Below are 8,362 nucleotides of genomic sequence, written 5' to 3'. Positions count from 1 at the left end.
GCCCCCGAACCAGGCTTCAATGACGATGAGTCCGGCGCGCAGATTGTCTTCGGCATTGCAAGGCGGGTTCTCCTCCAAATTCCATGCACCTGTTGAATAAAGTCCGGTTTCTTGTAGATGTTGCGCTCCTGGGCTTCTGCGCCCAATAATGGCCGCTCCCCACGTGTCAAACAAATATGAAAGGTCTGAGTGTTTTTACATTCACACCCCTAGCCGCGTAAACAAGTTGACCTATTTAAAGAGACGAGGATTTAGATCCAAACCACACCTTCCCCCTTTCGCGAGTGTTCATCAGAGCGCATTCGACAAAGATCCATTCCACCATGGCCAGCCGTCGCGACTCCTCCTCCCGCCCTTCCAGCCCTAAGCCTGGACATTGGGAAAGATGCTCCATCCCGCATAGCGAGTTAGTGACGCTCCAGACCAAGGGATTTCTCCCCCCGGCCTATATGGTCCTGGTTCGAGCTAGTCTTGCTGTCTATAACGGCGGAGGGCAAGCGGAGAGCGCCCCTAATCCCTACAAAGGAGAGCGGGTGTGCCTCGTCCCTTATTTAATAAGGGGGCTCGGATTTCCCATCCATCCATTTCTCCGGGGGCTGCTAGAGTTCTACGGCCTCCAGCTACATCGTCTCACGCCTTCCTCGGTATTGCATATCGCGGGCTTTGTAGCTCTCTGCGAGCTGTTCTTGGGTGTTGAAGCCCATTTCGGACTGTGGAGGGAGCTATTTTGCCTCGTGCCCCGTTCCAAGAAGGGGTCTATGTATCAAGTGGGCGGAGCCGAAGTATGGCGCATCGCCGGGACCGGCTATCTATCCGGAACCCCAAAGAAGGCGTCCGAAGACTGGCCCTCGGAATGGTTTTACATAGAAGGCGTCCCGCTACCGGATCCTGTCCGGATCGGCCTCCCTGAATTCAACAATGCTCCCTTAAAGAAGCACCTAAGCTGGCACCCACGGAGCCCTCAGAGGGAAAGTGACAGGGACGTTGTTTACCTGATGGGCCGGATAAGATTGTTAGCTCATTCCGGACTAACCATGATCGGGGTCATGGCCGCATGCATCATGCGAGGGGTGCAGCCGCCACAGTATAGAAGCCACCCCATGTGGTATTTCAACAGGGAGGACGACACCATCCGCTACGGCCGCAAGGGGCCGGATTCGGCTGCGGCTCTAATAAAGACCTTGTCCGCTTTGTACAAGGGAGAAGAGGAGGATTTTCTCCGTGTTAACCCAAAGGGTGGATTTTCCATGTACAATCCTCCAAGCTGGGTGAGTGATCACATCTTCCCCATCCGTTTTATATCCCCATTGTTAAATATTTAATCTTAGCGATTTCGACGCAGGAACTGCGCCAGGCTGTTAAAGAAATAAATAAACCTCCTCCACAACCCGAGGACCCAGGACGGTCCCTCGACCCGGACTTGCAAGAGGATCCGGATCTTTCGGTGGATCCGATTGATGGAATATTCCATCAATGGAGCAAGGACAACGCCCTGGTGGCCATTACGGCCGATTATCCAGGGCTAATCCCGGCCTCCCAGAAACGGGAGGCCGAACCTGCAGCGACAAGCCAACGAGGGGCCGCATGGCCCCGTGGGTAGAAAAGAGGTGCAGTCCGGACCGGGGCATCAGTGCAAAGGTATGGCGCACCCCCTTATCCCAGGTGTCGTACCTTCAGGGCATATTAACACTTGTGCCCTCTTCAGGACAAAGAGACCTCGCCGAACTATATTCGGAGAGACCGCCAATCGCGCCTCCACCAGCCAGGCTCCAAAGCCTGGCCCGGAAGCGGGGCCGAACACAAGGCGCGCACCGGACGCTCCTCCGACGGAGGATGTGGACAGGTTGTCTGCCACCAACTCTGAGGTGGAGAGTGCCATGAACCACAGGCGTCGCCAGACAATTCTTCGCGACGCTTGTTACCCCCAAGAGGCGTTAGATGCCTTTAAGTCGGGAGATGCATACCTCCGTGCCGCTCAAAATGGTCTAACCAGAGCCACGGAGCAATATGTAAAAGACATACGGGTAAGAAAATTTTGGTAATTATATATATACCAGTAGCCCCGAGACTTGAAACAGTTAAAATAACTGATTTAAGGATCATTTGTTATGCAGGTTCTTACAGAAAAGAATTCCATACTGTCCAAGGAGCTGGAAGAGTGTAAAGCCCAACTTGAGGCTGCACTAGCCGCGGCAGGGGAGCCTAAGGAGGCCCCGCTAGTAATATACATTTCGAAAGATAAGTATTTTGCGAAGCACGGCTTTGGTGCGAATCTGACAAATGAAATTGCAGATGGCGCCGGATTGGATCCGGAAAGGCAACATCTCCTACGCCAGCTAAAGGCTGGTGAGAGGGTGCTGTTGAAGGTGATGGGGGAGAAGAACAATCTCCGAGATGCCAACACCAAGCTAGCGTCGAGCTGAAAGATGTTCATGCCCAACTGTCAGACTCCGTGAAGGAGAATCAACGGCTTCGGCGCGGCATATTTAGTAAGTGCTTGAATGAACCTTTTAAAAGAAAGTTCGGCAGGGAAGTCGACTAACAGAGCAATGTCTGTAGGTGTGCTGACAGGCCGTCCTGGAGAGGAGATGCCCGGTTCTACGGGTGACCTTCTTCCCGAGCTCTCGCAACTGCTCGATCGAGTTTGGCAGGCGATGCGAGGCGTCGCCCAGGCCCTATGGACATCCATCTCCATGCCCGAAGGTCTTGGAGAGCTTGTAGAGAAGCTAAAGGGAGCACGGCGGCGCTTCTGATTGTGGAAGATATCAGCCTGCCGTCAAGGCGCTAGGGAGGCCTGGGCCATGGTGAAGACGCGGTACGCAAAGGCTGACCCCAACCACATGGCCGAGGTCGGTCCTATAGGGCCCGATGGGAAGGATATCCCTGTAAGCTTAGTATACGGCCAAGTAGAGTTGGCCGCAAAGTATTCCTAGCAGGACTGTAAATTAGACAACATGTTAGATGGTATTGAAGAGGAATACGATCAGTCAAAAAGACTATGTAATTTAGTTGACATTTATAATGCCTTCTAGCCGAATTGTAGATCATTTGTCATGGCCGACCTTTTTCGCTTCATCCTTGGGACCTGACAGTCCGGAGTGTGTCTGAATTCCCATGCGGTTATATAGGAACCGGGAATGCATGGAGACCAGGCGTAGGGGTCATTAGTGCGTGAACAGACAAGTGCCCGACTAGTTATGTTATATTACATGGTTAGTAAGAAACATCTTCCAGGGAGAATAGTTCCGTTAGGGGTTCCTTTCCCTGGGAGGCATGCCCTAAGGTGCATGTCCATGCTGCGAAAAGAAACGCAGGAAAAACATCTGGGGGCGTAAAAAATAAAAAGATCATCTTTAGTTCACCAACTGAATATTCCCTTAAGAACGCTAGCTTTCGGCTTCACCCAGTCTGAGGTACACGTCCGGCTGACCCGACAGTAACAATCGCAGAGGTGCTCCCTTTACCACCTAGCCGAACAATCGGGAATGTAGGGGTAAGCACAGGAGCCAGGCAACCCAGCTTGGCCAAAACTTAAGTCATACCGATGCATATAATGGTGAATAAAAGGTACATGCGGAAGTGTGACGCATGTGTTGGGCATGAAGCCCGTATGAATATGCTTCTGTTTAAAGAAGCCCCCAGGTTTAATGAGCGTGGATGGCGCGTCACTGTATGAGCCTTTAAGGGCTATAAGAGAGAGAGAAAAGAAGAAGAGAAATGCAAGACAGAAAATATATATAAAAAAATGGACGGAGGAAGGAGACGAACATAGAGTCCGGCGCTAGGCATAGAATCTTCGGAGACGGGCTGCGTTCCATGGGTTCGGCTCGAGTCGGTTATCCGATGCATCTCGCAGGTGGTACGCCCCACCAGTCAGGACTTGGTCGATTATGAAGGGACCTTCCCACTTGGGCTTGAGTTTGTCCTTTTTCTTGTCCGGTAGTCATAGAACTAATTTGCCAACATTGTAATTTTTGGCCCGTACTTCTCTGCTTTGGTATCTTCGAGCCTGCTGTTGATAGAATGTGGAACGGGCTTTTGCCACGTCACGCTCCTCCTCCAATGCGTCTAAGCTGTCCTACCGATCGAGCTCGGCTTCTCTTTCTTTGTACATGCGCACTCGAGGTGAGTCATGAATTATGTCGCAGGGCAAAACTGCCTCGGCGCCGTACACTATAAAGAATGGTGTGTATCCGGTGGTGCGATTCGGTGTGGTCCGCAGACCCCAGAGTACGGAGTCGAGCTCCTCTACCCAATGCATGTTAGATTCCTTGAGGGACCGCACTAATCTGGGTTTAATGCCGCTCATGATAAGACCATTTGCACGTTCGACCTGGCCGTTAGTTTGTGGGTGATAGACGGAAGCATAGTCGAGCTTGATGCCCATGTTTTTGCACCAGAGTTTTACCTCGTCGGCCGTGAAGTTCGTGCCATTATCAGTGATGATGCTGTGGGGAACGCCGTAACGGTGTACGACCCCGGATATAAAGTCTATCACCGGTCCGGATTCGGCCATCTTAACAGGCTTGGCTTCTATCCATTTGGTGAATTTATCCACCATGACCAGTAAGTATTTTTGCTTGTGGGTTCCAGCTTTAAGGGGTCCAACCATGCCAAGCCCCCAGACCGTGAAGGGCCAAGTAATGGGGATGGTTCGGAGGGCGGTGGGTGGCATATGGCTTTGGTTTGCAAAGAGCTGGCAACCGGTGCATCGTTGGACTAAGTCCTAAGTGTCTGCCCGGGCCGTCGGCCAATAAAAGCCTGTACGGAAGGCCTTGCTTACGAGGGACCGAGCTGCAGTGTGATGACCGCCCAGTCTGGCATGAATTTCATCCAGGAGGTTCCGCCCCTCCTCTTCGGAGATGCACCTTTGAAGGACTCCGGTAGTGCTTTTCTTATAAAGCTCTCCCTCGTGGACTCTGTAGGCTTTGGATCGCCGCACTATGCAGCGTGCCTCATTTTGGTCCTCGGGGAGTTCCTGCCTAGTGAGGTAGGCAAGGAATGGTTCTATCCACGGGGCGATGACGGCCATTATTACGTGGGCTGAAGGTGTTATTTCATTGGCAAAGCCTCCGATTGTGTCAGAATGTTCGGTGTCGGGCAGTGCGGTTGGGTCCGGGTTGTTATTGTTCGGCTCCCCTTCCCATACTACGGATGGCTTGAACAGCCTTTCTAGGAAGGTGTTGGGAGGACTACATCGCGTTTTGCGCTGATGCATGCCAGGACATCCGCCGCCTGATTATTTTCCCGGGCTATATGGTGAAATTCAAGCCCCTCGAACCAAGCTGACATTTTTAGGATGGCGTTGTGGTAAGCTGCCATTTTTGGATCCTTGGCATCGAAGTCTCCATTTATTTGGGATATAGCAAGGTTCGAGTCCCCGCGCACCTCTAGGCATCGAATGCCCATGGATACTGCCATCCGGAGACCATGTAAAAGGGCCTCATATTCGGCTGCGTTGTTGGAGTCTGTGTACATAATCTGGAGTACGTATTGAACTGTGTCTCCTATGGGGGACGTCAAAATGACACCAGCCCCCAGTCCGGCCAACATCTTGGAGCCGTCGAAATGCATGATCCAATCTGAATATGTGCCGTACTCTTTAGGGAGGTCGGCCTCCGTCCGTTCTGCGACGAAGTCGGCCAAGACTTGCGACTTGATGGCTCGCCATGGCTTATAAGTTATGTCGAACGGGAGGAGCTCAATGGCCCATTTTGCAATCCGGCCCATTGCGTCACGGTTGTTTATAATATCGTTGAGTGGTACTTCCGAGGCTACTGTTATTGAACACTCTTGAAAGTAGTGTCGTAGCTTCCGGGATGCCATGAATACCACGTACGTGATCTTTTGATAATGCGGGTACCGTGATTTGCAAGGAGTATGGATAGTGGACACATAATAGACCGGCTTTTGAAGGGGGAATCTGTGTCCATCCGTTTCTCGTTCGATGACGAGCAGTGCGCTTACAACCTGATGTGTTGCTGCAATGTATAATAGCATTGGTTCACCAATATTTGGCGCGGCCAGGACTGGGTTTGTTGCAAGTATGGCTTTTATCTCCTCGAGTCCGGCCATGGCTGCATCCGTCCATTCGAAGTGTTCGGTGCACCGAAGGAGGCGGTAGAGGGGTGTTGTCCAAAGCCTCACCCCGTCTGAGGCTCAGAGGCCGAGGAATTTCTGAACTCGAAAATTTGGATCCCTGGGTGTTGTCCAATGAATCCAGCCCGTCGCCTGACTCTAAGTTCAGGTCTTGAGTGATATCCTCCCTTCCGCGGGTATCCGGCTTGGAGGGATCAGGAATCCGGACGTAGCGAGTCCTTAAGATAGACGAAGGGTCGCCGCACTGTCCCTCTACCACGGAAACGTGGTGGGTGACTTGGGGAGAGTTAATCTCTCTCAGATCGGTTTTAGGCCCGATCTGGTCGTAATCTGTAGCGACTCCCAGGGCGGCGAAGTGATCCAAGAGCTCGTTTATGGAGGAAAGCTCCATTGGATCTAACTGCTCGGCGAGTTCCGAACTGACATGAAGATTGTTTTCGATGGCTCGAGAGGTCATCGTCGGTGCAGAAGCCGAACAGGCGGTCATAAGGAAACCACCTAGCCGGAGGGTTTGGCCGACAGCCAAAGCTCCCTTAGCAACGGTGCCGTCTTTAAAGATGGGGCGAGGCATCCTTCCTGATGGCGACGACATGGAGGAACTCTCAATGAAAGCACCAATGTCGGTGTCAAAACCGGCGGATCTTGGGTAGGGGGTCCCGAACTGTGCGTCTAGGCCGGATGGTAACATGAGGCACGGGACACGAAGTTTTACCCAGGTTCGGGCCCTCTCGATGGAGGTAAAACCCTACGTCCTGCTTGATTAATATTGATGATATGGGTAGTACAAGAGTAGATCTACCATGAGACCAGAGAGGCTAAACCCTAGAAGCTAGCCTATGGTATGATTGTTGATGTGTATGTTGTTCTACGGACTAAAACCCCCCGGTTTATATAGACACCTGATAGGGTTAGGGTTACATAGAGTCGGTTACAATGGTAGGAGATCTGAACATCCGTATCGCCAAGCTTGCCTTCCACGCCAAGGAAAGTCCCTTCCGGACACGGGACGGAGTCTTCAATCTTGTATCTTCATAGTCCAGGAGTCCGGCTGAAGGTATAGTTCGGCTATCCGAACACCCCCTAATCCAGGATTCCCTCAACGAGCATTTTGTAGTATTGTTTCAATGTTGGTCAAACTCACTGGCTCCGCCACCACCACCTCCTCCTCCTCTTCCACCTGAGCATCGGGCAGATCAAGATGGTGATCTGCTGCTTCCACGTAGTCAATAACATTGACGTTCATAGTTTCACCATGATGAACCCACCTAGTATATGTGACCGACATCCCATACAAGTATAGATGATTTTGCACAGTTGACTAGGGTCTTGTAACTTAATTCATACAACTGCTACACGGGCAGAGCACATCTGATTTCGGACCACCGTACTTAGCTCTGATAAAGTTCATGAAGTTTTCAACCCCCTCGACATATGCAGCGGAGAATCTTCGAGCAGAAGTTATCCAAGTCCTGTCCATCTGTTAGACATACAAATTAGTTCTTCTACTAGATATTACAGGAAAAACATATATGCTTTTTTATGAAGTCCAGAAAAAAAAGACCTAGGTCGATGCCTAAAGCTATGGCAAGATATTTGGACGAGCAGATCTAAGTAATGAAATATATGTAAAGCTAATTCAGCAAATAGATTTGAGTGCCAAATTATGGCAGGCTGTTTCAGCAGTCAATGAGGCCGAGCACACAACCATCAAACTATCGAAGGCCATTGCAGCAACAAAGATCGAGTATAAAACGGTGTAGAGCTATTTCAGCTAACAGATTGGCTACTAGACCATGGCAATCTACGTCACAATAAATATATGGCAGGATATTTTAGCAACTAATCGGCCTTGGCATGCCATCTCAGCTAAGCAGATTGAGTGTAGAACAGGGTAAGGAAGCTTCTTAAGCAGAGCATATTGACAGTAAACTACTTCGGCAAACAGTGAGATTAACAACGTCTATCAGCTAACATTCAGTGCTATACCGACATGAACGGGGCCTCAGTCTAGAATGCGCATACCGTGGGAGAAGCTGACCGCCGTGCGTCTTCACACGAACGTCGCCAGCGGTGGCGGCGCTGACCGCCGTGCGCCTCCACAAGAATGTAGCCAGAGGTGGCGGCGTGGCTAGAGGACGACAGTCTACGAGAGCGTACTATGGGAGCGAGAGGATCGCCGAACCGCGGCGCCGACGTATCGGCGCGGCGGGGAGGGCGGCTTTGGCCGAGCGAATGGAGTGGAGGGGGACAGGGGGGAGGGGGG

This window comes from Triticum aestivum, chromosome 2A (assembly GCF_018294505.1).
Source record: "Triticum aestivum cultivar Chinese Spring chromosome 2A, IWGSC CS RefSeq v2.1, whole genome shotgun sequence".
Taxonomy (NCBI): Eukaryota; Viridiplantae; Streptophyta; class Magnoliopsida; order Poales; family Poaceae; genus Triticum; species Triticum aestivum.
This window is presented reverse-complemented; position numbering follows the sequence as displayed.